The sequence below is a fragment of the Agelaius tricolor genome, unplaced genomic scaffold, assembly GCF_023055355.1.
Source record: "Agelaius tricolor isolate 1412-34295 unplaced genomic scaffold, bAgeTri1.0.p SCAF_5, whole genome shotgun sequence".
In the NCBI taxonomy this organism is placed as follows: domain Eukaryota; kingdom Metazoa; phylum Chordata; class Aves; order Passeriformes; family Icteridae; genus Agelaius; species Agelaius tricolor.
Genome location: NW_027269265.1, coordinates 32975010 through 33002502, shown reverse-complemented (window position 1 = coordinate 33002502; position 27493 = coordinate 32975010). Strand labels below are relative to the sequence as shown.

The 27493-nt window shown below is 38.1% G+C and overlaps 1 protein-coding gene across 1 annotated transcript in view; it reads right to left on the bottom strand.

Moving 5' to 3' along the window:
• PALS1 (protein associated with LIN7 1, MAGUK p55 family member) overlaps positions 1-25706 on the bottom strand; it is a 55751-nt gene extending 30045 nt beyond the window's left edge. The window contains exon 1 of the mRNA XM_071427094.1: positions 25549-25706. The gene's annotated coding sequence lies outside the window, so the exon portion shown is untranslated. The remainder of the gene's footprint in view (positions 1-25548) is intronic.
• Positions 25707-27493: the final 1787 nt, after the last annotated feature.

The following is a 27493-nucleotide window of genomic DNA, read 5'->3' as shown; positions in this document are numbered from 1 at the left end:
ATAGTATGAAATATCTCTAAGTTCTATTACACACTGGAAGACACCAAGACAGAAAAAAAACCCAAAAAAACCAAAACCCAGAATCACCTACATTCTTATACCAAATGTTTGTGTTTGGAGGAGGAAGGGAAGGATGTTTATGCTGTAATTAAGTTGAAAATTAAATATCTATAGTTCTGTTTCGGAGGAGCAGCAATAGAGACTCCTACACAAGTTTTTGCCAGCTTGCAATTCTAAATACGTAGAGCTTTTCATTTTCATGAGGAGTAACACACAGCATACAGCAACAACAGAATTATTTCCTTTACTTGTTTCCTCTCTAGCCCCTGCTACTAAATAGTTATTACTAAAATCTTCCCGATAAGAAAATTAAATTAAAGCATTTCTGTGGTAGTAAAAATTCTTTCTTTTTGCCCTTATAAGCACTTAATTGTACTCCACTGATATACTGAACATCCAATACTCAGCATTCACACATTCAGAAAAAAAACTAAGCAAAAAAAGCTGATCAAAACCTGCATCGTACTGGGGCTAGCACTGCAAGTACCCCACAATTACTCAGCGCCTGTAAATCCTTCAGTTACTGCCCAACTCAGAACAGCTTTTCAAAGAATAAAGCCACATAAAATTAGTATTTAAACAGAGTTATATAAAACACCTATATTAGCAGAGTTATATAAGAAAAAGTTCTGTGAAATTCAGAGAAAGGTGGATAATAATTTAGCAAAATGATCCCCAGGAAGCTGCATTTCCCCTTCTGAAATGGCAAATTCTCTGTACAGAAATTCCAATCCCCAAAAAGGAAGCCTCATTAGGAACAATAAAATTGCAAAGACCACTACTTTAACTGTGGACTGAAGATAATTCAAGTTCTTTTAAATTCAAATTGTATTGGCCATAGCTTGTCTGAACACTGAAACTTTTCAAAGCTACATTCATATCTTTTCAACTCTGACAAGCAGAAAGAAAACTCACATTCCTATACCCTGAGTCTATAGGGTACAACCAATAGGTGCTGAAACAATGAATAAGGTGCTGAGGGGATGAATAACATCCATTTAATCAACACTAAAAATGTCAAAAACAGGGTGTGAGGACCTGTAAGAAGTAAAACACAATTTTATACTCAATATTCTGTAAGCTAAATGATGTCACAGTCTCTAGTGAATCTTAATCAGAAAGAATTATCAGAAAAATGAGTTGATGGCCAATGCTTAAAAACTGGCCAAGAATATTTACAGTGGGATTAGCTACATATCCTCCATCAAATTTCAAGTGCCAGTTACATAAATGGCCCACCAAAAGCTCCTAACTGTATCTAGAGTGATAAGATTTAAAATCTCTTTAGTTTAGTAACATGAACTGAAGACAAGAGAAACAAAAATATAGGCTGGAGTAACAGGCAACCTTAGTAACACTGCTCACATTTTCAGTATAAACTGTGTGCAAGACACAAAGGACATATAAACTCTTTGAACAGGGTACCAAGACATTTAAGTCACCTGTGATAATAGCTCTCTATTTACTGTATGCAAGATCTGAGTCAATCAAGTAAAAAAGAAACAAAAGCTACAGAAAATCAGAGCTCTCTTGCAGCAACAGTCAGAAAACAGTGACAATTTAAGAATTTTGGAATTTTAAATAAAAAGTATTTCTGGTGTCCCAGAAAGCTAGATACTTCTAAAATCAGCAATAAACAGTACAGCAAATGACTCATGCTCAGATTATACAAAATATCATGTTATCAGGCAACATAAAATTTGGCCTTATGGAAACACCAAACCAAATATGCAAAAACCTGACCCCAGATATAACGAGCTGGTAATCCATAAAAGCATAAGCATGCTGCAACTCTGGAATGCTGAACAACTTCCTTTAATCAAAGAACTTCTGACAACGGGTGACCCCTTCCAAACCTAAGCCCCTCTCCTCCTTCCTGTTGTCTCAGGTCTGCATCAGACATCACAAATCCTCATCTCCAACTGTTTTGGAAAAATGCTATTGCCCAACTGCAATAAATGAAATAAACATGTAAGGAAAGAAAAAACCCAGATCAGCTCTCAAGTCCCTCTACACAGTGGTCAAGGATGCAAAATGTAAAATATTACACTGGTAAAACCTTTAATTTGGTTCTCAAATGAAGGTGTGGCATAGCTGAGATTAAAAATAAGATTCAGCTTAAGGGAGGTACTAGGAACAGAAAATTTTATTTTAACTAATATACATGGCATCAAAAGTCAAAAGATGGATAATTTCAGAAACTGTTCTCTTAGTTTTTCTTTCTGAAGGTTTCTTTTGCAATTTTAAAAATTCTGTGACAGCAACAATAATGGAAGGTTGTTACACCAAGTCTGTTCTCTGCAAATTGTGTATCCAATAATACAGATTTTCAGTCCAAGAGAAGCTTATTTTGCCAAATTAATATTTAGTTCTATGGAGAAAAATTTGAAGACTTACTCAATAACAATAATTTTTACTAGTTCATATGTACAGTCTATATAACAACATTTGTAATTGAGAATTCCTTTCCACTTTGGAACTTGGTAGTAGCAGTTCCTGTACTTTCTAGATATGTACAAGAGTCTGTTACACAACTCGATGGCTCAAATTTTAATGGGGTTAAATCATGGTTTTGAACATCTTGCTTTGAATTGCTGATATCTAAGTGGGGAATCTTAGTGTTTCCACATGACACGTAGAGCTTTCCAAAATAAACCAGATTTATGACTCTCTCAGTCCAGCTTCCTATCACAAGTCTTACCAACACAGTCCCGCAGAGTGTACGTGAAAGTCTTTTCTTCACAGATTACTCTCATTTTTGGCCTCCAGAGGAAGATTTCTAAAAACTGATAATGTTAGTACAGCTATTAAAAAACAGCACTTCATTCATTCTGGTCACTACTGGGCATCATATAAAATTCTGACTGGGATGTAATTATGAGCAGCAAACAAACAATATCTCTGATGAAAGTTCATAACAGCAAAATTAAAGAAAAAGCACAACTACTGTTTTGGTAACTATACTAACTATTCTCAAAAATACTGTATTTTACAAGCCACCATTCTTCATTCTTCACAGCTAACAATGTCAGGCTTCTAACATCTTTTTAAACATACTGAATACACTAAACAAAGCACAGACCCCAAAAACTCTGTAAAAGAATAAATATACATAAATGCAATGATTTTGGTGTGCAAGGCAGACGCTAGAAAAAAATATATACTAACAGAGACTGAAATAGAAGTGCTGTAAGGTGGTTTAAGTTTTCATTTGCTTCCTGGGGACTGTGGCTGGTGTGCATAGCAATCCTAATTGCTTTAACAACTAAATTCTGTACAGTAAAATTAAATTTGTTTTGCTTCAGCAACTTCCAAAGAGTAAAAATGACATTTTCTGGAGGCTGAGGTTGTGTGTTACATTTCAGCAGTGTTTAAAATTCTTTCATTGCTAGAAGTATGATTAGACCTGATAGTTCCCGTTTTAAAATTCATTAAAGCTGCAAATTCTGAATGACTGCAAGAAAGTTCAGTGCTTACCTCCAGTGAAATTTCATTAGTTTTGGCACAGATTAGAGTATAAAAGCCCAACCTACATTTGTAATTTTAATATAAATACAAGAAATAGATATTAAACATTAGCACAGTGCAAGGATTTATCATCAGCTTAAATCCATATACCACAACAGACATGGTATATCAAAATATTAAGTAAAAACAACTGGAAGATGAATTCTAGGTTGCTGAAGTGGATTAAAAAGTAGATTAAAATCACATACAAGATGTTTCTCGATATCTGAACTACTAATAAAATATAAGCATAAAACTATGTTACAGATCTCTGCCATGTATTATTAATGGCTAACATAATAGTGTGTCTTCTGGTATTTTTACTCAGTACTTCAGATTCTAGGCAATCAAAACTTAAGCCACAAAAATCACAAAGTACCAAAGTAAAACACTTCAATAATTCTACAAATGGAAGCTCGGTGTAGGAAAATAAAAAATAATTCCCAGCTTTCCTTGCATCATCTCCTATGCACCATTTTTCCTTCAATGGGATTTCAGTGAATTTTCAAGATTAGGAAACTTGGAAAGCAATCACATAAAGAAAACACAACACAAATAATGTTGCACAGCATAAAAATGACTACCACTACTTGATGATAATTAAAGATTTGCATTTATGACAGAAAATACTTCACAGATATTTCCTATGACTCTTAATAGTACCTGAAATAACTGATATAGCCTGGAACGGACTGATGTTTTGTAAAAATAAGTAAAAGTTACAAAATTTATGGCAACTTGATACCTCTTGTCTTTAGTTTACAAAAAAAAAAAAAAATCTGTAATGAAAAAAGAATCTTTACACTAGCTTTGCAACATGTTCAAGAAAATTACTTTCTGGCATGGTTTGTTTTTTCAGTCTAATATTATGATTTAAACTATTCTTTCCTATAACTAGATATTCTAGCATAGACTCTAGTATTGGGAGCAAACGCTTCCTTTAATATCCAGCTGACACTTGTTTTAATAATTTCAAAACAAAGTTCATTATAACACCTGTCAAGCACAGTAACTCAGTACAACATGTGAATTTCAAAGGGCTGTCAGACATGCCGAGAGGTTTTAGCATTCCACACTCACTTAAACGTGCAAGATATGTGAATCAAGAGCAAAAAGGGCTAAACCCTCAAACTGATCATTATTTTCACTGTTAGCAGTTTCTAAGTCACATTGGTGATTTAGAAAAGAACAAAAAGCAATGTTAATTTGCAGCATTAAAGCACAGAGAAATTGAAATGAAACTGAAAATTCAGATGCTAAGGTTAGATTCCAGTTTTATAAACGGTATAAACAAATTGCACAGCCTGCAAACCTGGGACATTATAAGTACATTTTTATATCACACTGGTATTACGTCTAAGAACCGTGGTCTATTTAAGACATCAGATTTTATGAGGCTTGTTTATCTCTGAATGCAATGTCACCAATCAAAGAAGTCACAGCTTGAGAATGGGCCTACAGTATCAACTTCAAAAGACACAAGAGGCGACTCCCTACAAAAGAGATATGAACAAAGTGTTTTCCATGAAAAACAGGCACCAACAGGACACGTACATCATGTCAATCAGCAGCCACCTCACTCTGACCTCCTTTCAGTAACTGCACCTTTGCAGTAAAATACATGCAAGATCCCTCTTCATACAACTGCTGCAGAGGTAGGAACAATTAAGGCTTATTTAAATTCCTTCCCATCTCACTGTGAAAGACAAATGCTGCCTGTTCTATCAGCAGCAACCTTTCTTGGTTAACATAGCAACAGCGAGCTCCTTTAATCAGCTAAAATTGATAGCACAGGTCAAGCCACACACATGATAGCAGAGAACCACTCCACATAAAGCTTTCTCTAGTAGTTACATATCTTTCATTGCATTTATCAACATTTTTCTTTTCAGTTACACAAACAAAGTGCTTCCTAAGTTGACTGAGATTTGAAACAATTGTTGAAAACACTACGAATAAACATATACCACGATTCTCTTTGTTTTAAATAAACACTACTACTTACATATCATTGATTTCTGCTTTTTAGATCAAATGAAAAATGGACAGGGAAGAGAATAAAGTTACAGCTGGGGTGAGAGGGAACGACAACAGAAACAAACTAGAGTCAGTTTCAAGAAGCTTATTGCTAGAAGTCACAGATAGACAAAAAAAGTTAAAATACTTGTGGAGGTCAGTTAAGCAATTCTGTAACATAGTATTTATGTTCTAGGTTCTGTTCATATTTTGTATCCTCGATAAAGCTTCAACACAGCTGTGCTGACAAGTCCTAAACTGCAGTGACAAGCACAGCAGAGGGCAGTCTCCGCAGCAATTAGTGAAAACCTGAAAAAAACCCCAAAGCTGCTTCAAAAGAGAGCTCACAGAAACATCCAACACTACAGGTCGTTAAATGGTCTGAGCCCACGTCACCCCAAAACAGCGCACAGATATACCACCCCAGCATTCCAGCAGGGCTTAGATTAATAGGCTACAACTATGCATACATTTGAATACTGAGTTCCAATCAGATCTTTAGCACCCATAATCCGGGTGAGAAAACCCGTTTATTTTATATATAGATATGAGTGGATAACACAGATGCCTACAAGATGCAATGAAAATATGACATAATAGTATGAGAAAAAAGGAGTTACCTTAAGTGAGTAGTTTTTTAAATGTTTAGAAACCTTCAAGCATAACAAATGAAGAGAAAAGAAATTCCTAGAATTCCAGGGATTGTTAACAGATCTCACAGGACAGCCAGAAGCATGCTAACAAGTCGGTAATTTCTTATCACCCATTCACAGCTAAGACTTCAGCTTTCATTGTCTTAAAAGTAAATATGCCTGTCCTCACTTTAAATGGTGGTTATAGTACCTCTGAAATTAAAAACACTGCTGCTATTTTAGTTTTCTAGTAAGATTGCTCCAGCCCCCTTCAAACTGTGTCCTTGTTGGCTCAGGCTCTTGCATTCTGGTCTCATTTTAACCCCTCATGTTTTTTAGCATGTTATTTTTAATGTCACTGCTTCTATGTGAAACATAGTATTAATAGCAAACGTTCATGGGTACTAGTATGTATGTGACACTGTCACTTCAAAGAGGTGACTGAACCAAAGCTAAATTAATTAATCCCAACTTAAATTGAAGTTACAATGTTTCACAATTTACATCTCATCTGATGCCTAAATTCACACAAAATGGCATTAGTTTAGTATTCCACAGCAAGTTATTCTAAAGCCACATTTACAATACTCTAAAGAAAGTCTAACTTCTTCTTTACTCATTTTAATACTCCAATATCTGCTGAATTCAATTTAGAAATATCACCTAAAGAAAATGGAAATACAGCTATTCATCTAAACCTTCCATCCAAAAATGCCAAATGTTAGCTATCTAATTCAACAGTCTTCTGAGATTATACTGGGACCAAGACTGTCTTCTAATTTTACATGATTCAGCTATAGGTTCAATCATATGAATAATTAAGCCTATAGGCTTTGGAAGTTCAAAAAAGCAAAATCTTACAACATTATGTAACAAAGATACATGTGCTAGCTTCTTTCATGTGGCCATCCTCCTCAGGCTCTCTTTTCAACTCTATTTTGCAAGATTAACTGGATGCATGTCAGGGATGATTTTAAAAGCTTTTTTAAAATGATCCCCAATGATATAACCTGATTAGCTGTGTCACTATGTTACTCACAGGTATGTGGAGGCGAAGGGGATAAGGATCTTCTGACTTTTTTTTCTGACCACAAAAATAGTTGAGACTTCTAAAACTTGACATTGTGAAAAACAGGACATCAATCACAAAACTATACAATTATTCTCTCAGCTTCACAGGACTCACAATCACATACCACAAACTCAGAACAACGACATTTTATTTGAGCTCTTCTTTCATTATTTATAGGAAAAAAACCCCAGCACAAACTATTTTAGCTACTCAGGTCTCTGATCTCACAAGACTTTCATTCCCAAATTCATCTGAGATGGTGGTGACAGTTTCACTGAGCTAATCCCTAAAAAAATGCTGCATAATTTAAAAAATTTTCTTCCAGAGGTATTTTCTCTTCATGGGTGTAGGATTTTCTTTGTCTAATTAGCATAATCTGTAGTTGATTTTTCTGAAGGAAACTGTAAGCAAGGTGTACAAGCCATGGGAGTGTGTATGAATTTTTTTAGCCATTTCAGTATTACTAGTATGATGAGATGCCCTGCTAGACATAAATGACAGAAGCCCTTGCTACTATGGAAGAAAGAAACTCTCCTCAGCCAGGACAAGTGCAATGGATAACTATGGCAAATGTATCCTCTAAAGAACCAATGGGTGACAGTTCAAGATTCCAGAGGCTCAACCAAATTCAGGTCCATGAAATCTGCTGGGATGCTTCTCAGTTCTGAGAACACAAACGGCAAAGTCAAAACTCAACATTTTGCAGGCTGAAAAAACTGTTGAGAATTTGCAGTATTGTAGTTTCTTTACATTGTGTCAGTCACATTACTTAGTACTTGCAAACACTGCAGTAATTTTTTCAGGGAACTCACATAATTCATATGTTTGTGCATAACTGCCAACTGCTAGAAAAGAACAAAGCTGACTAGGCTTTCAAGTATGCCCTACTTCTGCAGCCTTCCAAACACAATCAGTAGTTCATGAATTTATGACAAGAACCAAAAAAGAGACTGTCAGTATGATTCCTTGGACTGTTAAGCTGTGCTACTTTGCTGCTGCCAAAGACCTGCAGTCTCATTACTCTTGCTCTTGACTGCTCCCTTATGCTCTCCACTTTTGGGTTGTACAGCCATTGCCTTCTCTGACAGTTTTGAAGCCTGTGAAATCCGTCACCAAGTAATTTTAATTCAACAAGATTGCAGAATGTCACAACATACTTTTGTTTGGTTGGCTTTGGTCAAATTGGCATGCCAGAACAGATCACAATAATCTGAAAGGTGACAAGATTGGTGTAAGGGTCTGGAGCACGTGTTTTGAGACCAGGAGGTAGAGAGGTAAGAATAAAGACAAGTATAAACTCCTAGCCCTGGCAGCAGGGAGACAAGTCCAAACAGGACTGCATCTTATGGGACCAAATTCTGTGAGTTCTCCTCACCTCCCACAAAAAAATCTCATCAACATCTACTGATTCTTTTCATCCTAAACAGCCCAAACAAAATCTACCAAAAAAAAAAAAAAAAAAAAAAAAAACAAAAAAACAAACCCACCAAAAAACAAGCAATCAAAAAAAAAAAAAAAAAAAACCAAACAAAAAAACCCAACAAAAAACAACACCACCATGAAAAAAAAACCACCACAGAAAAGCAACCACACACCTACAACCATTTGCATATCTTCCTGATGATGTAAACAGGGCAGTTAAAAGGGAAGTATTGGTTTCTCTTAAAAAACACGCTCAAACACTGTGGGTGTAAAGCACCACAAAATTTACATTTATTTTTGAGCATATTTCCTCCCAAATAAAAATGGTAAATTAATCACCCTAGTGTTTAACATGGTCAGTTCAGTATCTGAACATCTCTGACAATCATTACTTGAGGATACTCACTAGTATTCTCTATTATCTTTATGTAAATAGTATAATCCACAACTCAGAAGCAAGAGCTTTCCCCCCCCCCCCCCCCTTTTTTTATAAAGGACAGCAATAACACAGATCTTAATTTTCTGCAGCAGAAGGCATTAAACAGACCATCTACTAATTAAACAGTACACCTACTGGTCAGCACTAATACAAACAAAAGTATTACCTTCAGGCATACAATAGAATTCATACATGGATGACCACTTAGGAATGGACAAAAACTACAAAACACCTTTCCCAGTACTTATCACAATGATCTCATAAGCTTGCAGGAGCAATGCCAAGCATGACCAAGGAACTCATGCTGATTCCTGGGTCACACTATAAGGGAAACCTGCTGTACATACCTACACCATGCAGTAACTTAAAACACAGGCCACATTGAAAATGTGCAGAAAAATATTTTATGTGAAGTATGACCAAAATTTCATTATAGGATGTGAAAATCAAATGCTCTGTAAATAACCTACATTACTAGACTTCATAATAAAAATGCATAAGAAAACTTCACAAGGCTAAAAAGACATAATATTAGAGACCTTCTGTACCTTATAAAAACAGTCTGTGTCTTTCCAATTAGATCTAAGGGGACTCTTGGGCGTAATGTTAGCAATCTGTTACACAAATCAAAATAAAATCCTGACAGAAACAAACTCACTTCTGCAAAGTGAATTCAAGTACCTAACCAACTGCAGAGCTTTCCCTAAATCAAAGAATGACCATTTCAGTTTCAGAAACTTTGTTAAAGCACGTGTTCTTTTTATTAAGAAAACATTAGAAATTTGGGATAAATTCACAGGAATTTAAGACTCCTTTTACATGAAGCCAGGCAAACTTTTTTAGTATCTAATGGTGCAATAATCCTGTCCAGAAAACTGTGACATCACTTAAGCTGTTGAACTGAGATATTAAACATGACTGTGGAAGCCAGGGAAAAACACTGGCAAGGTAAGTGACGTAACTCCCCCCATCAGAACCCTCAATTCATGTTAAGGAACAAAATTTGAAGACTTAGGAAAGTGGAATCAGCAAAAACCTTTCTTTGCCTAGGGTGATGGAGTGACTCTTTTAGTGTAATGAACTTCCAACACATCATTTGAACTTATGGAAGTATGTCTTCTCAACTGTTATACTAATCAAACTGAAGATGACTCTTCAAGCAATAGTGTTATAAACTTGGTTTAAAATGTTTTCTTTCTTTGGTAGCATCTTTAAAGCCATTTTCCCCACCCAACTCATGAGTTGAAAGCTGAATAATGAACTTTGGTTTTCATACAAAAAAAAATTCCCAGTCATGCTTAATATTCTCTGCCAGTGAAACAGATGAACAGTGAAATGTATGTTAACCTGTACTTTATACTTGCTTATAATAACATATACACAATTACTTATTTTAAAAAACCCAACAAACCAACCCCCCAAAAACCTGAACTAAACATACTTTGCCACATAGTTAGAATGTTCAGAAGTGTCTGACAATTAAAACTGGTTCCATAAACTCATATTACCTACTACGACCCACTGTAGAAAAGCAAATGTTAACATTAACAGTATTAAAGAAAATGTTAACAGCAAGAGAAAATGGAAATCACAATACAACAGCCAGTCAGTCTCCCAAGTTTTATGTGCAAATTCAAAATTCACTGATTTGTCCTCACTTATCTTTCACAAATTTTTACTTTGTCACCTGAAACAAGTTTCTATTTCTCAAAAGAATAGTATAAGAGAGGTAAGGTATTAGGACATCACTTTTAACCAAAGTGAGTGTGCACAAAAATTAAGTTAAAATAAAGTTAAGTAAACTTAAGCTAAGTTAAAATAAAACATGGATGCAAGAGTAGGAAACTTCTCTTAAGGAAAGATTTCCTCCTGGTGCTTATGTCAGATCTCAGCAACTGAGATATTTTTTAACAAGAAAATGGGAAGAGAGGTAAGAATGCTTTCAACTGATGAATGCAGGATATCTCTGCATCACAAAAGGGCATTAAGAATACATTCAAAAAAGTTATTGAGCAATACCTGGAAGAATCTATCACACACCCAACCCCTTAAACAAATACCTAAAGATTAAGTTTGTACAAGTTATACATACCAGTGATGCAAACACATATATATGCACTACACCAACATACCTGATAAATCTCTCTAAAGAGAACATCACAACATTTTATTACCCAATATTTATAGCTTGGCCATCAGGCACTTCTGAATCAGAATGTAAGAACTCAGTGTCCCAAAATAATCCCAAAGACACAAACTATAAACTCTCTCATAAACTCTCTCAGCCACTTGAAGTAACCATGTCTTCACTAAGCATTCCAGAAGCACCAGAGCATAGACTCCTTTGGAACACACTTGTCAGAAAGCTGAAGCTCCATTAGAACACAAATGCCATCCAACTGAATACAAACTACTATTAAATTCAGAACTCAGAGCCAAATTTCCCTAATTAAGCTTATCTGAGAGTGTTAGCAACATATTTGGCAGTTCTTCTTTGGGTAAAGAATAAAGTCTTCTGTAAATGAGTCTTTGACTCCTTTGAATAAAAAGAGCCATAATATTCTGGGCATACTTTCTTAAAATCATGTTTACATAACTGTAAAAGTATCAACTTCTGAGTGAAAGTATTACTTTGTAAACCCTTCAGCAAAATGAGAATCCTGGATGCTGCCCTCATGCTGAGACCACACAGACAGGGGTCTTCCTCTAGAGGTGGAGACAAATCAGCAACCTAACACTAGTCAATGTACAAGACTGCAACTGGCACTATGATACTGAAACATTCTGCAAACACTGTTACAATAATGAAGTCAGCCTGAGAAAGACTGATTACAAAAACATGCCATAAATGATGGCATATACCATCAATAAAAGTCAGAACACCTGGAAATATTCTCAGCACTTTTGACAAAATTGTCAGTCTTGCCCTAATGCAAAACCAGGTGTCATGGCTTCAATTGCTGCTCCAGACTACTATCAGAAGCTGTATACAATATGAATGCTAAGGAGGACCCACCTTGTTTTTTCCTGAGAAAAACCAGAGAAAGGAATGAAAACGTAGAGGACAAAAATTGGGAGAAAAAAAGGGGAGAGTCTAGAACTAAATGATATAAGGAGAAGCCAGAGCAATTATCCATTCCAGCAATAATCAAACCAACAGCAAAGTCAAAGTACTCTAAATTCCCTGCTTGTATAAAAAGCAGAATCCCTTGTCAAGGAGCAAGGCTAAGATGACAGAACAAACAGCAAGAACACTAACTGGATATTGGGCTCGGGGCCAGTATCAGCATTTCTGTATGCTGCTTGGGAAGCTGCCACTGTCTTTACACAAAGTTTTTCAGATCAAAGAGGTCAGCCAAATGGTAACAGTAAAGAGTGAAAGTTATGGTCCACTGGAAGAGATAAACTGTGTTTTCTCTCTATGACAGAAGAGTAGATAGAAAGCAAGCATATTTTCTTTGATTCTGGTATATGAAATGTGATGAAAAGTAAATTGAAAGGGATATGTATGTAGAAATTATAACCACCCAGTCTGGTGTATATATCTTGTGAGCAACAGGAAAAAGCAGCAAAATTAGAAGTCAGAACACCTAATATCACTGTGAAGCACCAGATCCATCACAGACCAATCTTAGGCCTTCACTGCAGTCATCCTAAGAGACAGGCAGGTTTATCCTGACCCTAAACATGGCATCTGACAGGCTGCAAGCACTCTAGTTGCTACAGTTATGTACATTTGTCACTGTAAAGTTTGCAAATATTTGGTCCTTCTCTCGCCTAGCAATTTGAAGAGCTTTGACCAGCTAAAACAGAAGACTACAGTTTCCTAAACATACTTTTTTCAAGACTTCACAGCAGTAAATTCCCACAATGCACTGCAGCAGCACAGCTGAAAAACTTCAAGGTGCAGCAATACACACCACCCATCCCTCATCAAGTATATATATATATATATCCATGTTTCAGAGCAATCAAGTTACATCCTCTATTTCCTCCTACCAGTTTCCCCACTTGAACTTAAGATATGATTCTGCAACATGGAGACATCCTCTACCTTATATCATAATGCACAAGAGCCAGCTTATCAGAATGAAGCGGCAGAAAACAAACCAAAGAGAAAGGTATCTACCATTCTCAGTAGCAAAAAGCTCTGAGATCATGAGATCATCTGCATATAAAACAGTGGTCTCTCTTCATCACAAAATGACTGCAATTTTTGATGAATTACAGATTTTTCAAAGTTAAATTGTAGAGTAGACCATACACCCAGAATAGGTTTTGCTCATCTTAAAAGAATCAGTACTGTCTAAAGACCAGTAGCATAAATTAGAGAGACATGACATGATTTACACATGAAACAAAAAAATACACAAAGAGATGTAGAGATAAGGAACAGCCTACAGGAGTTAAAGAATTCATTTTTAATTAAAAGGCTATTTGACAAAAGTTAAGACCAAAAAAGTGGTTTGCTTACAAAAGTAATGAAGGGCAGCGCACAAAATGAACCAAATAGTTGCATGAACTGGAAAAGGCATGCAAATACAAGAGCAGATTTTAGTCAAGCTATCACACAGCTATAGCAGCTAAATAGCATTATGAGAACAATGTTGCTGGCTCCCTTCATCCCCCATGTCAAGGGGAGACATGTCAGGACCTCAGTAAATTTTTTTCACCACAGAGGCAAGAGTATGAGGAGGACTGCCATGATCACAGGTCAGTTAAAAACAGTCTTCTAGCAAATTTTCAAAGCACCACTCAGTATAATGTTTGGAAAAAAAAAATTGCAGTAGAGATATTTTATCAATACTCCCACTAAGCAGTAAGAGACTGGGAAACTGCATAACAGCAAAGTCTGCAGATACAAGTTTAGAGGACTAAAATCAAATGACATGGTGAAGTTCTTGGGTCCAGCACAAACAGCAGTGGCCTAAAATTAATAAACCATGATAAATTTAATTTCTGTCTCTGCTGTGCTAATTAGGCACTCCAAGTTCTTGACAACTTATTATCTCAGGCACCTGCATTTTAATCACAAGTATAGAGAACAGGGCTCTCAGAAAACAGATTGCTCCCTCCCTGGCATACCAGTGCATCAGGCAGTATGGCTCTGCAGGGTCCTGGCCAGGTGACAGGTTTTGTCTGGGCACAAATCTTGAATTCCTTCTTTATTCACTAGAAGATGTGACTGTTGTTTTTAGGGACACCAAAGAGTCTAATTATGAAGCCACTGAATATGGTCTTTCAGGCAAAGTCTGGTAGACTGAAAATACTTCTAGCAAAGAATTTTAACTGAGATTTGCAATGCCATATATAAGGCAAGTAAAATCAGTTTGGGAAATAGTTTGTCATAGTAAGAAAGTGCCAGAAGTAACAGTAGATACTCAGTTTTGTACCATTCATCCCAAGGAACAAAAATCTTTGTGGCTTAGAGCTCCTCATGAGAGGTTAGCAGAAATGTGAAGCAGTATTAGTTGTCTGAAAAGTCCAATAGGTTAGCCCAACCTCTAACCCAGCAGATACACCATGAACAGCACCAGTCCCTCACTTGAAAGCAGCTCCTCTCATATTGTCTTAAAGACTTACAGACAGAGGTTATTCACTAACAGCCCTGCACATTACTTTCTTTTTCAGCAGCCCTTTGGAACACTTGTTACATGCATGCTGTGTGATAACAAAAAACAAAGGCAAGGCTGTAAGAATACCCTTTATAGTTTTGCACAGTGAGAACACAGGTTCTTGCCCTAAGGAAGCATTTAATACCGAGAATTTTTCAGAGGTGGGAGAATTGAACAGACCAAGAACACCCAGATACTTTTTCTGAACAAGCCAGAAACACTATGGTGGCTTTACAACCTCTCTGGAACCAGAGCATAGAGAGCAATAGCCACTTTTTCAAACAACATGGGAAAAGTACTGACTACCTGAATAAGAGCTGCAGCACTGTTCACATAGAAGGGCAGGTACTGATCTCTTCTCTGGTCACCAATGAAGAACCCAAGGAAATGGCATGAAGCTGCATCAAGGGAGGTTTAGATTGAATTTTAGGAAAAGGTTCTTTGCCCTAAAGGTGGCTGGGCACTGGAACAGGTTCCCTAGGGAAGTGGTCACAGCACCAGCCTGACAGAGTTCAAGAAGCATTTGGACAATGCTCTTGACACAGGGTGTGACTCTTGGGGTGTCCTGTACAGGGCCAGGAGCTGCACTCCATGATCCCTGGATCCCATCCAAATCAGCATGTTCTGTGGTTCTACACGTGGAATAACCAACAATCAATTCTGGTCACTGGGTTTAATCCTTAGTGCTGAATCAACCAACAGTATAAGTGAGGCAAATCAGAGCAGAGAGATGTGATTTTCACAGAGTCTTGATGAAATTTCTACACTTTATTGTTACTTTTCACCTTTGGCTACTAAGGAAACAAACTAATTTTGGGATGTACATAACCTGCTATCCATTATTTCTGTTTTGTCACTTCAAACTGTCACTTTCACACTTACTACAATGCAGTTTACGATGGGCTATAAATCCATTTGAAATTTTCAAAACAATCAATGCAGCAGTCATTGATGATTATCAATGGAAACAGACTAATTAGACAGGACACCCAATATTTACAACAATTAATTCAATTTTTTTCAAGTCTGTGATTTTTGCTTCAAAGCTGCAGAAACTGACAACTTTTTAAATCAACAATTATTATATTCTTAGGAACATATCTGTTTATCAGAGCCATTCTGTTAATAATATCTCACTTAAAGTATTGGAGTGTAGTTGTAGTTCTTTGGTCCCCAGAGACTACAAACCATCTCAGCAATGCAGGCAGAGAATGTTGTTCCACCACTACCAAAGCTACAATGCTTGACATAAAATTTATTTTTGCAAAGCAGAAATAATAAAGCAAAATTAGAAAGGTTTGGGTATCCCATGGTTGGGTAAGTTTCATGTATCCCACAGGTGGTCCATCACTTCCAGGTGTTTTGAAACTTGAACCAAAAGCTTCACATGCCTTTTTCCAATGGACCAATTCATTGGAAGATACTCGTCTAAGATGTATTTTCTACCTGAAGCCAGCTCACATTTTATATTAAAAAACTCTTTAGTCAGATTTATCTAGAGAACTTCCAAGAGAATTGGCATTCATGACCTTTTTGTACTTGATGAATTCTGAATTCATGGAAAGAAACAGTATTATTTCCATATATTTATTTATCGTTCACAGATTTAAAATACGCTGAATTAGAGAAAAAAATAATATTACAAATTAGGTACTGAAATCAGAATCTATTATTTGAGGTCAGTGAGATTTATGAATACCTTCATGCTCCACTAACTCAAATCATTCTAAGTATGCACCTATGCTCTTTCAAGACCAAGTTCTGGAATTCTGAATACAAACAAGGGGTATTTATTAGAGAACTTTAAGTTTTAGCAAGCTAAACCCATAAACATACTTTTAACACTTTCTTATTCCTCTAAACTTTAGAGCACCCATTCACACAGCTGCCATGCACAACATTTCAGTCTTAAGAGTAATAGGTCTTACACTTTTTACTGCTGTCATTATCTGGCTTTCAGTTCTGTACACCCTGTGGTTCTGTACATTAAACTGATGCAGTGCATTTCTGCATGGTTTACCTGCTAAAAAAAAATGTTCAGAAATATACCTGCATGAATATACTAAAATAACAACATATGAATCCATGATACCTGAAACAGTGTAATGGTCAGCAATAACATGCTACTTATGGATTTCTCAAAGTAGAAGTCACAAGTTTAATGTGGAATTTGTTGTGAAGAGACCATAAAATAAGGTCAATTATTATTTCTCCTTGTGTTTTTCTCCCAAATAAAGAAAAAATTAAGACTTAATATGAGGCTGAACTAAAAGAACAGCGAGCTTAAATTAAAGATGCTGATAGACAAGCTCTAGCAAATCTTGTTGTAGCAGATTAAGTTACTATCCTCAGCTGTAGGCTGCTGCCATCAGAAGTCACTGATCCCAAAAGTAGAATTGTCAGGGGGAAACATGTGCTGCTACCTCAGCCATTTCATTGCTAAGACTGGCATGGCAGTTTGCTTCAGATATCACACCATGAACCATAATGTCTGAGGACCAAGCACTTGTTAATTCTGCAAATGAACTAGAGCAGAGGACTTGAGCAGGAAAAGGTCAAAAACTGACATCACAAAATCTAGGATTCCCCAGAGCTGTAGCTGCAATATAAATTTCTTCTAAAGCAGAAGGAATCAGCTGGGCCAATCCTCACAAATCCATCCAAGAATAAAAAACACAATCTCACCAGAAAGTATCAGAAGCACAATGTGAACTGTTGAACAATTTGTAAATAAGTTGAACGGGCAATGATTAATCATGTTAAATACTTTAAAGGCTGAATGTTCAATTTCAAATTAGGTTTAAGAAATCAAGAACCAAAGATTTGTATGGAATTTTAATTATCACAGGAAGTCCCAATTACGTAAGTTTTAGGGAGCACTAACACACATAGTATCAAATGAACAGCACTACATATCTAAGACTTGACAAGAGTATGCACTTAAGAGGGAACACAAACCAGTCTACATTTACTACCCAACCATTCAGGTATGCAGCTGCATTCGTTAAATATTTGTATAGAAAAGGCTTCAAAAATATTGACATAAGGAGAAACTGTATGAAGTTCTCACCAACAGAGGTCAAAAACTGGCTTAGGGGATAAAGTATATATAAATTCAAGTGTGCAACTCAAGTTGTTAAATTTTAAAGAACATATATGCAAATATTTAATATTTCCCTACTACAGAAGGCTTCAAAAAGAGGTTGGTACATCATAAGCAGGTCTAACTTAATTTCTGCAGATCATCCCATCTCAACTTTAACTAAGGTATTTAAATTCTAAGGCTGCTTTCTCAAACAAGTACATCATGCTGATTCCAAGTTCAGCATCATACAGATGAATTTATAACAGAGGGCCCTACTGCTGATCAAGCTAAGCCATCAACAGACTCATCAATGACATTTTAGCAGAAACGAGTCCACAGTTTTGACATTATTATATTGTAGTATGGTTTTGTTAATATTGTTCAGTTATTCCAGTTCTTCAGTCCCCCTTTTTGAAACCAAACCAAGCTCTTTACAATCTTGTAGCCCAGTGCAGCACAGCATCTAGCTGAGATAACCCACCATATTTTTACAGGACAAATTTCATTAAGTGCTCCCCAAAGAAACGTAGGAATTGACAAAGTGAACCCCACTTGTCCTTCTTCCCAAAAGAAAGAGAAGTAGTGTGATCCAACACACAAAACCTTTGCTTCCCTCCCAGTTTTGCTCATCTTCTCTAAGCAGAGGGAAGAGACAGACTCATGTTTGAAGGTCTGCAGAAGGAAAGAATGCAAGAAGACGAACAAGGGGCCAAAAAAGCATGGTCAGAAATATAAGTCCACATTAGATCAGGAAAGACCTATGAAAAAACAATATATCATGACTCTTCAAAAGTGATCCTAAGACTAATCCCTAATAGCAGTAAGTGTACTAGTCTCAATAAATAGACACAAAACATTAGCATTTAACCTAAAAATTACTTCATAAGCTTTAAGCCAAAACCAATTCTTCACTGCTGCTTCAAAATATATTATTAGGTGCTGAGTTCTCTTTTTTCAGTCAAGAAAAAATAGGTCTCCATTGCATATCATTTTGACTTCTCCATACTTCAAAATTAACAAAAGCCTAAAGAAATGAATGACCTACAAAATACACAACAATAACCAGACTTTAGCTGAATAGCTTCTCACCTGTTATTTTAAAATCATCCTCAGTATTTTATCTTTTGGGAGGAAGTACAAGTGACATTTACTTTTTCAGTTCTTAGCTTTCCTTGGGATACACTTTCAGTCTTTACTATTTACATGTTGCTTGATGAGCTAATGAAGAAAGAAGAAATCTAAGTAGGCTGAAAAGCAGAAAAGAGTCTTCCTGACTGCAGAATCCTCAAACTGCTGCTCTCTTTCCACTGAAGCCAAGCAACTTGCCTCTTCAGAGTTCTAGCTGGCTTTCATTATATCAGCTTGAAGGAACACACTTCACCAGAAGTATTGATGACAATAGTTAAAATCTTGAGAGAAGATCACAAAACACACTAAGTTAATATTCTCTGAACAGGAAAGAATTAAGTTGATAATTCCATTGAAAGAGTCTACAAATCTAACAAGAACTTAGGCTCAAATGGATTTTTAGTGCTGTTTATACTCTTAAAAACATAAATATGAAACAGACTATTCCACTTGTCAAAAAGAAAACCAATACCGTGAGGCTAGCATGCCATTTTAGTCAGTCAGCCCAAGAGGACAATGTTGAGCTGATCAGCTTTTACCTCACTTTGCACTAAGACACTGTGCTAATTCCTGCCTGTAAGTAATTAGGTTACTAATTTAGAACTTATCTTGAATACTGAAACAAAATTAAATGGTAAGAGTTTGTTTTATGTTGGTTTTAACTCTTGTACAACAATCACCATCTTTAAATGCATGTACCCAGTTTCATTTTAAACCAATTTCCTTCTCTCTTGCATTTGAGAATTTTTAATATCACTCAAACAAAACGTAAATGTCATTGCATAGTGGCACTAAGCAATTCCATCACCACTTTATCCTGATCCTACAGGAACTGATTCTGCGAAAGCACGTGATGTCCACTAATGCTACACTGTCCCAGTAAGAGAGGACTAAGTTTCTCTGCTGACATCACACAGCCTTTCAGACATTAGGAAGAAGAGATTAGTTCTCTGAAAACAATTATATACATTTGTAAGAAGTACAATCAATATCATACAAACCTATCCAATCCAAACCCTCACCCAATTCAAATCTCGATTTTTAACCCAAATGCTTGAGCTTTGCTTTCAGAGATGAAAGAACATTTAGAAAACAAGACTCTTAGCCAATACAAGACTTGCCATTTTCTACAATGCACAACGCAGTTATCTATAACACAGTTTTTCTATAAAAGCAACTTTGATGATCTTAGCCAAGGTACACTGAATTAACCTATAATTAATCTCTCTTAAGTTTAATTAACAGTAGCTGACAAGTAAATGGCAATTTGATAAAACAAGACAAACAAGGGCAATCACAAGTTCTCAACCACAACATTGCAGGAACACTGCATGATCTGATATTAAGGTGAGGCCTTAGCTTTATACACAAAGACATCACATTCAAAAGAAAAAGTTGCCATGGTACCTGTGACAGTAAAGAATTTAACTCAGTACCACAAACACCATGCAGACAAACTTGCTTCCCTCCTTAGTTTTCTCCTCTGCCACACTAAAAACCAGTGATTTCTAAATAAGTGATAACAGCCAAGGCATTACCAAAACATACCACCTCCACTGACCTTAATTGTAAAGACCACCTCAGTTAAGAAAACACTTGGGTTTACACTTGAATATTCAGGTTTGAGATCCAAGAAAACATTTAGGTTTTTACCTGAATATTCAGAGAGCTGACCCTGCTGATTTCTCTGCCACCCAAATCAAGATCAAAATTTGGCTCCAGAAAACCTCAAAAGCTAAGTAATTTCTCTCAATAGTGATTTTACAGTGACATCACATCAGTTATATTTTATCTACCTTCAGATAAACTCTTTGAAGTTTCATTCCTCTTTAGTATACACAAATCACTCCCATGACATCACACAGCTCACATACTCTTCACAATATACTATTAAAATGAGAATTGACTCCTTCGGGTACTAGCATACATTGTCCTCCTTTGAGCTCACACATTTGTACTTTGAACTCCACTCAAAACTACTGGTACCTAAATGACTACCTTTCCAGCCTCTCCTTCCTGACTTTAAAAATATACAGTTATCCTTGGAAACAGACTCGGAATGCATACCAGCCACCTCCCAGCACCATCACCAGGTCAAAGACCAGATGCTGAGGTTGCACTGGCACTTCCCAGTTATCAAAGGTTTATGGTTTTACTGAATTCAGCTTTCTAGAGAGCTTGAAGAAACCACCGAACAACTTCACACAAGACAATTCACACTAACTATTCAGTTGATGCATGTACCCAGGTTGATTTAGATGCTAACATACTGACTACTACCACACTCAGAGTGCTCCAAATACCTTTTGTACAGGACCTCTTAACTGTCCTATCACTTCTAATATATCCTTGCCAGAAATAATTTCTGGTTTTAAACTGCTTTTCCCCAGAAAAACTCCCACATTTGAGAGTCTTCTGAACTATCTGTTAGAGCCAAATAACCACACATAACCTAAAATAGCTTCCCCAGAAGATGCATCCTGGTACAAGAATGAAAATTGTGGTTTGGTTTCTATCTTCTATTTCTTCAGAAAAGCTGTATTTTCCCAGATTTTCTGTTTAACATCTATTCTTTTGTTAGACCTCTGCAGGACATGAGGAGTTTACTGTCTATGCTGATAAATTATAGCAAATTCAGACTCTAAAGACCATGAGCTGTATTGTCACATGTATCAATAGTCAAGCCTTTTCTCCAACCATAGAATTGAAATTTTAACAATAGAACACTAGAGGCAAAATCAAGTATTAAAATGTTCAAATAAAACCTATTAGCTATTTCTTATTCTTTTTTTTTTGTTGTTGTTAAGAAAACAATTATTGCCAGAACTAGAATAGATACATGATGCAACAGGCAAATAATTTAAGGAAACACAAGTCACTGACCAGCCCTATTATAGCAGATAATAATCACAGGTATGTTGAAACAATTACATTTCTATATCTAATTATTTGGTTTCTTAGAACAAAGCAGAACTAGATCCACAAGGGAACATAAATGTCATGCCACCTACTAGACTCCACAACCCACAAATAAACAACCAAGACCTGCTTTAAAATGAAAAGGAAGTGTTACAGGTACGGTTCAGATATTTAATATTCAACTTGAGTAGGAACTGGCCAAGTCAGATAAAAATAAACATAAAGATCAGAGATTTAAGTCTTCAAAATTTCACACCATGCTAGGGAAAAAAAAACGCCCCCAAGAAAAATCCCTTTCCTTTACTCTTTTAACACTTTGTCTGTAAGAAGGAAAGAAGACCTGAATCCATATCATTATTTTGTACTTGATCAAGCAAGTCCCTGGGCTACATATTCACTCCCTTCCTGAGTGACTACTACTCCTCAAGAATCAAACCAAACACTCACTGGTCTGGCAGTTAAGGTATTCCTTTTGGGAATTGGCAGCTCCCCTAAAGAGTAGAAGGATTTGAATCCAAATCTCAATATGCTGGGTAGGTACTCAAAAAAATTTCCACCTCTTTAAGGAAATGCAACATTGCATCCTTTTTCTGCCAAAAGAGAAGCGTGCAAGATTAGGTCTTCACAGAATTGGGGCATTCCTTTTAGAAGTGTGCATTACTGATGGTATTTGTGTTTGCTTTCTAATTTAACTGCTGCAACCTTTGAGAGTTACAGCATTTTTTTCTTCCCACACAGCTATGTGTTAGTGTGCAATTAGACAGCATTATAAAAGAAGTCTTTACCAACAGACATATACAGCTGATCACCTCCCGTTAAAAAAAACCAAACAAAAGCTTACTTTAAAATAGTCTGAGATATAAATTTAATTAGTTATAATTTCCTCTTTCTTCTGCTTCATACTTTAGTTTGAACTACACTAAGACATTTTGTCTAGCTTGTCTAGCTGTACTGGGAGTGAAGGAAAGGGGATGTGTACATAAAGTGCCCCTGTTGTCAGAACCACTGTATTGAAAAAAGCTCCAAGGTAGGTAACCACACCAGAAAGCAGCAGTTTAAAACCTGATTTTAAACCACCACTTAAATTGTTTCCACTGAGTTTTCTACCACGGACATACTGCAAACGTTTTCAAATACACAAATGCCTCTCTTTGCCCATTAATAAAATGAAAACAATAGAGCAGTATTTAATTAATATTTACAAAAAGTCTTGAGGTTTTCAAATGCATGATCAAGACAGTAATTAGTCTTCCAAATACTGTAACGTCGAGCATTTCTGCAACACTGACTGAGAAAGTACTTTAAAAATGTCAGTTGCTAAACATTTAAAAATTTTAAACGTGGCACATGAATACAAACACAAATTCTGCTATCTAGGAAGTAGCACACTCTTTGAAATTTTAGCCTTCAGCATTCTAAAAGCCTAACACTGTAAAAGGACTGCACTTCAAAGTACAAACTGAGAAAAAAACCAGTAGCTGAAACAGTTAAAACAGTTAACTTCTGATGTTAAGATCCAATCTTTGAAGAGACATAATAGAATTTGCATCTAAAAATGCTGTAAGTTTTTTAAAAGCCTGCAACTTTTAAGTACAGCAGGAGATTCTAATTAAAGCAGCAAATGAAGTATTAGGAAAATTTAATCTTTCTATCACAACAAATGTAATTATAAACAAGGGTCAATATATGGATGCACATAAACTTCAGACTACATTAAGTTTTCTGTATCCATAACTCTTGGTATGAATCCCAACCTCTGCACTGCATTTTCCATGGTTCTTTATCATGTACTGTTGTGGTACTGAAAGATGCCTGTCACCCCTCAAAAGGTCATAAGTAACTCCTGCAGATTGCTAAGCCAGATATATCAGTCTACTGATAAATATTTTGATGCACACTTCTAAGTCCAGAACTTTTGAGAAGAAATTCAATAAAAACTAAGTAAAATTATAGTCTTTACCAACAGCTAACTCTATACAGAAAAACATCACCATCCACTGTTATTCCACACATTGCAAGGTAATATGACATACATTAGAAGAATGTAAACTCTGAAAAAAATACTTAAAAAAGAGTTCTGTGACCATGGACTAACATTTAAATCCCTATTACTTTATTAACAATAATGATAATTAAATGTAACATCCTACAACACTGCTTCAAAACGCTATGCCTTGTTAAAAGTGTCTACAATACTAACCATTACTTAAGCTTTTAATGTATAAAATACTGGATTTTTTTTTTAAGCACAGCATGTTGGAAAAGAGTTTACATGTGTATCATCCAGCCAGACTCTAAATTGTTTGGCATTCAGATGTGTAGTAATATGCCAGCTCTAATATGATCATAAGAAAAAATAATGTACTATGAAAATTTGGACAACATGTCCAAACCAAAAGCTTGCAGACTCACATGTCTAAAGACAACACAAAGATACCTTATTTTTTTAGAAATTCATGAAAAACACCTCAATCCTCAAAACGGACAGAGAGATCCGTTTAAGGCATAGGCAAAAGAAGCAGCAAACACATAGAAGATCACTATCACTATCACTTGTTAGAAGCCTGACTGCAGTCAGCTATATATCATCATGTATCTAGAATGAAAGTATTTTGCTCTATTCAGTGAGCTATGAATATAGTGTATGCCTAAATAATTCCAATAGAGGCTTCATTTTTAAAAGAAAATACCCTCATATCACTTATTTACCCCTTTTAATATTCCTCATGAAGTTATTTTCGTGGATCTGTCCCATGTGAGACATCTAACAATATTATTATTTTAGGCAGCCTTTGTTTGTATATAAATATCCCTCAGTAAGGTCAAATACAAGTTAATTTCATTTTCTCACGCGGTCTGTCTCACCAAGCTCACAGTCACGGCGTCCTTTGTTGCCTGGCTGTAGTGTCTCTCCCTCCCACCACACAGGCTCGATGCCTCCGCTAGGAAAGCGGCAGCACCGCAAGAGCATTTCCACTACAGCTCTGGGCAAACGGAGCCGCTCCAAGCGGGATGTGCGCTACCGACTGCTGACTGTAAAGCACACTGCAAGTCGCTCACGCTCAACCTGCTTTAACTTAGCTCCGCAAAGCTTCATAAACCAATACGAAGCAGAAACTTCAAGAGGAATCATTTCCAAACACAGAGCTGCCACAGCATCAGAAGTGCACGGGAGGGGGGCCTAAAGTTCCTCCCTCCCCCTTGTTTAAACACGTACACAACCCACTACAAGTCCGCAGAGAGAGCACACAGCCAAGTGCGGGAGGTTTTCTTACAACTCCTGGGCCTAAGCTCCCGGGAGTCACCCCAAGAAAGGGCGGCAGGGAAGCCGCAGGAGCCGCTCTCGGGAGGCCCCCCGCGCTCCCGGCAGCGCCGCCGGCACCTGTAGCCGCCGCAGCCGGGGCCGCCCCGCCCAGCCCAGGACCCGCGGCCAGGGTACAGCCCGGGCCGCCGCCAGCGGGGTGCGGGGACCGGGGCCGAGCCCCGAGAGCCGCCGAGCCCGGCTATGCCCCGCCGTCCCGCCCGGCCTCGGCCCGGCCGGACCCCGGGGCCTGCGCGGGCGCCGTGGCCGCGGGGGAGGCTCCGGCCAGCCGAGACTCCGGCTCCGCGGCGGGACCTGTTGCTCGCACGCCGAGCACGGGCGCTCCGCTCACCGTTCGGCTCTCTCCGCCGCTGACACGCTCCGCTCCGGCCCGGCCCGGCCGCCAGCTGGAACTCAGAGTCCCCGGCGTCCCGAGGCGTCCCCGCGCCCAGTCCGCGGAGCCGCCCGGCCACAGCCCCCGCAGCGCTGCGCAGCCGCCGCCCGGCCCGGCCCGGCCCAGCCCCGCGCCCGTCCCAGCGCCACCGCCCCGCCCCGCCGCGCAGGCGCGGGGCCGCCCCACGGCCACCTCGGCCAGGCGGGGAGCGCGGCGCTGCCGGGTTGGGGCTGCCCTCAGGTGGAGGGGACGCGTGATACGTGCACTGCTTCTGTCTCCTGCCTCGAAGAATCACTGAATCGAGTAGGTTGGAAAAGACCTCCGAGATCGTCGAGTCCGACCTATGACCGAGCACCACCTTATCAGCTGGACCCTGGCACTGAGTGCCACGGCCAGTCTTTACTTATAACACTTCAGGGACCGTGACTCCACCGCCTCCCTGGGCAGCCCATTTCAGTCCAGTCCATTCCCGCCGTCATCTCCCATCTCTCTCCCACGGCTTTCTCTGCGCCCCCGAGCGGGACCACCTCGGGAGCCCGTGCCCCGAGCAGACCCGGCTCGCCCGCCTGGCCACTCGCTCCTTCCTGCTCGCCCAGCTCCGGCTGCCGCCCCCGCCCGCTGCAGCTCCGCTGGGCCCTGGGCACACCGGGCCACTGCAAGCCCTTTGTCCTCCACCCTCGCTGGCATCCCCTCGTTCGCCTGCTGCTGCTGCCGCGTCCTCAGCCCGAGCTTGAATGCCCCAAACAGGCTGGAGCCTGTGTGTGGGAAAAAGTATTTAATCTCATCGAGAGTCCACTCTGCCTCTGGGAGGCTGAGGCACAGAAGGTGCCCGTTACACACCGTCTGGAATGATGAAGAAAACAGGAGGTTACAAGTAGTTTTACCGGGTTGTTTATATTCTTGGCTGTGTTTTTCAGGAACAGGGAAACGTCTTTTCAGTGTGCAACAGCTAAGTTTGACTTTGAGCTGCAAACTGCACTCACCTCCCTGGTTTTTCAGGCTAGCCTGCCTAGATCATTGCTCAAGGCATAAGAAGAAATGTTCTCTGTAACCACACTAGTAAAGAAAGGCTTTCTTAGATAACTAGATCCTAAAGAGATACCTGCTTTAGTCCATCTCTTCTTGCTTCCATTTAAACCATAAAAAAATCTGTGCCATTTAATGCTATCATTCTTCAGAGTGAAATCCACAATTTCTATAATGGTACCCTCTATATCATGTTTTCTTTCGGATCTGTTCTAAACACGGAGATACAAAAATTAATTTTAGAAGTCCCAAAATAACGTTCTTATGGTTTTTCTTACTGTGTGAAAAGGCTTAAGACACTAAGGTATGTCCTGCCCAGTTACCTGCAGAGGAAAGTCTGAAAGCCTTTTACCTATCTACATTGTGGCTCAAACTCCCCAGGGCAGTAATGCCTTGTAAGTGCATTTAACATCTATTAACATCTATTAACATATTAACATCTATTTCTGTTCTGACCAATAATGAGGGGCTTTGTATCAAGCGAACACAACTGGAGCACTGCAGGAGATACAGACGTTTGTGAACCGCAGAATTATTTACTTGGGAAATAAAAAAGAGAGGGAAACCATGACACATGGTAATTTGTGGCTGAGCAGCACCAAGCGTGGTTCTTCTTACCTTCATATGAACATAGTTCATGAAAGTTCACATGAACCCTTTTTTAGAAAGCACTTTGACAAAGGACCTTAGAACCAAAGGGTGTTTTCAAAATGTGATACCTTCCTAGAAAATATGGCTGCAAAAAGTAGGTAGGTTCATCAGTTATCTGTTCACTGTTAAACTCTTTTCTACGTCCAAGGTTGGGATGGTCAGACAAAAAAAAAGGCACAAATTCTGCTTAGTTTCCTTCAGCTGATAGCATTTGCACATTCCTTTC